Source organism: Sciurus carolinensis, chromosome 7 (genome assembly GCF_902686445.1).
Source record: "Sciurus carolinensis chromosome 7, mSciCar1.2, whole genome shotgun sequence".
In the NCBI taxonomy this organism is placed as follows: Eukaryota; Metazoa; Chordata; class Mammalia; order Rodentia; family Sciuridae; genus Sciurus; species Sciurus carolinensis.
In genome coordinates this window covers 96,326,335-96,331,141 of record NC_062219.1, presented here as the reverse complement: position 1 = coordinate 96,331,141, position 4,807 = coordinate 96,326,335, and positions in this window count along the sequence as shown.

Sequence of the window (4,807 nt, the reverse complement as noted above, 5' to 3'; positions counted from 1 at the left end):
TCCAAAAGTAGAAGTCAGAACCTCACCTTTCCAGTTTCTCTTACAGCCAAGGTGTAAAGTGTAAAGCCTCTGCCAATCAAATGCAATCATAGAACCATGTGGACTCCACTCTGGTTCAATAAGGCTCCAAGGCCACAGAGTTGGCATCCTGGGATGGTGTCTCAGGATGGTCCTGGTAGTGCTGTTGCCCAGCGGCAGTGGCTGAAGGATCTCTCGGGAACAGTCAAGCCTAGTTTACAAAACTGAATTTCTAGCCTTCTCAGATTCTGTGAACTATCTATCTTATAATAAATTTCTTTCTGCTTAAAGCAGCTAGAATTTGCAAAAGCTAACTGAAAAATAGTACATAAAAGGAGATGCAAAGAAAAAGAACACTTTCAAAAGGAGAAGAGAGAAAGGCAAAGAATGTTCCTTAATCAAATGACTAGGAACAATTTAATGCTTATATTAGGTTTAGATTAAACAAAGGTTTATTAAGCTCCTTGAATGTAGCATACATCATGGGAGGAGAGCTTTCTCATTTATTGCATTATTTGATGTTCTCTATAATTTTATGAGAAAGGTATGTGTGTTTTATTAAAAGAGATTTAAGATTCAGAGAAGCTAAGGGTTGAAAGAATTGGAATCAAATACAGGTTTACGCTCTGAGTATTATGGTCTCTGTGTTACTCAAAGTGCCATCACTACATAGCCCCAGCAGTCTATTACATACTTAAAATCATGACCACTCCACCCTGCTTCCTGGGATTTTTTTCCCTGTTTTTACTTCATTAAATTTTATCAGTGTGTTATAATTATACACAATAGTGGGATTCATTTTGATATATTCATACAGGTACATAATATTATTTGGTCAATTTTCTTCCCCAGTACCTCCCATTTCCCCCTATCCTTTCCCAACCCCTTTTCCCCTTCCTTTTCCTGCTTTCTGTTTTCCATGATTCCTACCAATCTTATCAAATTGTGTTTCCTCAAGAGTTTGTAGAAACAGAGAACCTTTAGGGTCAATAAAAACTACAAATCATTGGATGTCATGCTGTGTTCATCTCTGTCTCTCAGTGTCTCTGGGTATATGAATGTGTATGTGTATGTGTGTGAAGCACAGCACTGAATTATGCTTACACCATATGCATTGATGACTTGGCATTTCCTTTATTCTAGAACATCTGCAAGGAATAAGAGATATCAACACAAATATAAGACCTGTGACCTTTATTCTTGGAACTCACATCTTTATCAGGAAATGTCATGTAAACCTGTAATTACAGGTAACAAGAAAAGAGCTCTAACAGAAAAGTCATTAAACACATATGTAAAATCTGAAGATACAAATTCTGATACCTATGATAGGAAACTCAAGATTAAAGATTTTGTCCAATACCTATATCATAACAGCTTTGTTAACAGCTGAGTGGAGATATGTCAGTAGACTGCTCTGTGTTGCTGTTAAATGCAGGCTTTATCACGTGTTTTTGATTTTTATTCATATTAAAGTTTTTAGATCTTTCATTGCCTTCAAAATCATCATTTCAGGCTTTATTGTTATTCAGACACTATAAAATGAAATTTTAGATTATAAAATGTCCTTAAAAACAACAACTTCTTACTATGACACTAATGTTTTAGTTTCTGGTCTTAAAACATTATCGTTTTTAATTTACATTTCTTATGTATACTCATTTAATAAACAACTTTAAATTCAGTAATCACATTTTCCCCTAAGCTTTGATTAGAACAATTATGGTAAATGAAAATAAGAAAGTAATTTCTGTAAAGAGATTCAAAAAGCTTCCTTTTCAAGTCATAAAACAGTGTTCCAAATAGTTTGTTCAGTATTAGGCCTACAAAAATATACGCTCTGTTCTGCTTAAGAAACACAGATCTAAAACTTTTCCTTGTCTGCTTGTTGTCTTTGTCTTGGTCTCCCTTGGCACTATAGCCAAGTCTTAGCATAGAAAAGGTGCTCAGTAAATGCTATTAAATGAATATTCCTTAGACTTCAATGGCAAGCCCCTTGTGAACACATAAGAGAAATAAAAAAACAGATAACTGAAGTTTTACATCTACCTAACCCACTTTTTCTTTCTTCTAATCTCTCTTGGCTAATGCTTTCTTTCGACTTGCTTTAGAAAACAAGAACATTCATCAACACACACTTACCTGAACTCTATGGAGTTCACATTTGCTATAAACGGATTTGTAATATATAACTGAATGTTTTCTGTTGACTCACTACCAAACACTCAACATGGATGTAGTATTCCCAATTATGTAACTTCCTCACACTGGTATCCTGAGTAATTGTGGTTTTTGAGTTATATTAATAATGTATAAGAAAAGGAAAATAAAGGCTACAAATGCTGTGATTAACAGAATTATTATAGCATTTTTTATTCACGGTGGTAAAAACAAGTCAAAGCACTAGACAAACTTCTTGATAGACCTATGAACTATGAAACAGTCTATACAGCTCTATTAGGGTGAGAGATAATATAATTTTTTGCATGAGTGAATCCCTCCGATTAACTCAAATTCTCCTCTTCAGAAGAAGAAAGATTGCAGAAATGATCTTTCACTGGTTCTTATACCTTTACTCTTTCATCCCCAAATTCCTCAAATGTGCTATGCATATACATGTACACATTACTCATACACACAAACAAGCAAAAAGAAAAGGTGTTTTCTTACAAGTAACCAAGAATCAACAAATAAAAAATAAATAAATCCTTTCAATTGCATTCAAAAGAAAAAAGAGGAAGAAGGAAAAGAGGAGGAGGAAGAGGAGGGCAGGAGGAGGAGGAAGTGGAAAAGGAAAATGGAAGAAAGAAGAAGAGAGGAGGATGAGGAGAAGAAGAAGATGGAGAAGGAGGAGGAGGAGGAGGAGGAGGAGGAAGCCGAGAGGGAGGGGAGGGGGAAAAGGAAAAATCACTGCATTTTAAAGGAAATAGAAGTTTGTTTCTCTTTCAGGTAAAAGTCAGGCAAGTCAAACTCAGCTCCAGCAAGCAGTTTCCACCTTCTGGAGGGAGTCACTTAGTCACATCAGTCACAGGCAAATCAGCAGAAAGGGTGAAGACATAGAAGGAAGGGCAAGGTACACCACATCTGTCTTTCAAGGACATTTCCTAGAGCTTCCAAACAACACTTGAACCTACATCTGTGTCCTGAACCTGATAACATGACCACATTCAGCCTCCACAGAGGCTCAAAAATATTTTATTTTTCATAGTGTCTTCCCAACGGATACACTGAGGTTTTGTTGAGAACAAAGGGAAGAATGAAAATTGACTACAACTAGCAAGTTTCCATGAAGTGCCTCCTTAACCCTCCCAAGAAGAATTGTGTGTGATTTCACGCTTAGAGATTTGAGGACAAATTCCTTTTCTTCCCCACCCGACCTACATTACCTTTCTCCCTACCCCTTCATCCACCCATGAACTTTATTCTTGTATTTCCAAATATACTCCTGCCTCAAAGGAGAAGAGAGGTGAGAACTAATGAAGGACAGACCAACTTTCACTATTTTAGTTACTACGAATTTTAATAGGAGGAACTGAGCCAAATTCTAATGCTCTGCTATGTGTTTGCCATCTAAATTGAGATCATGGTCAGTTTCAATGGAACATAAAATCTTCTGTTTAATCCTAAACAGTAAAAGAGTGTTTTCATTTGGTAGTAAATAAATTTTGTACTTTTTCCTAAAAGATGTTAAACTTCAGTGATAGTCGCAAATCCATCACATTCAAACAAAGACCTGGAACATTTAATATTCTCTGGAGAAATATCAATCTCTATGGAAAACAGAATTGGTAATTTAAATACAAACTTAAGCTGCAAACATAGCCCTGGTTAGGTAGGCAGTTGTTCTCACACTCCACAGAGCACAAGAAGTTTCAGAGGAATATCTAGTTTCAAAAAATGAATCAGGGGTGGAGATGTAACTCAGCAACTGAGCATGCCCAGCATGCATGGGGTCCTAGGTTCAATCTCCAGCACAGAAGGAAAAAAGAAAGAGAGAGAGAGAGAGAGAGAAGCAAAGCAAGCAGATCACAGAGCACACACACACACACATGCACACGCTCACACTATCTTTTATGAATAGGACTGTTTTATGAAGCATTGTTAAAGAAAGACTTTGGTCACTTTTTAAATCTGACCTCATGATTCCCAACCCTAATTCTATTTCCTGTGAATTTGATTCCTGGAGTCATTATAACCTTGAAATCCCTAAACCAAGACCTAGAGGATCAGATTGAAAAGATAAGAGACATGTAAAACCTTCTACTGACTTGTCATCATGACATATTTTGCTATGTTTAAGGTACTTAGAAAAAGTAAAATGATGCTTGCAACTATATCCTCAGTATGTCTTGATTAGTAAGATTATATTAACATATTTTTCTCCCTAGCAGTCACAATCTATGTGTGGTCTTGGAAACTAATCCTTTATTTCTTTTTAGTCATTTAAATTGTTTCCTAATGTTTACATCTTTTTTTCAATGTGTAAATGTATTTATTTTCCCCAAACAGAATATTCCTATGTAAGTTCACATAACACAGAGGAAATGATGACTGACTGACAAGAGCTGGTTCAGTTTGCATCTTGGAGTTTCACTGCAACTTTATTGCTTTTATGTTATCAAAATCTTCTCAGCACTATCATCTGTCAAATATTCCAAAGGGACAAAAAAAAAAAGTGAAAGCATTTGTAGTCTTGTTAATTACAAAAGTTCACTCAATCTCTTCTTTCAGATAGATCAACTACTTAAGTCATAATATCATCTCTAAAGCAATACTTAAGAGTTCTATT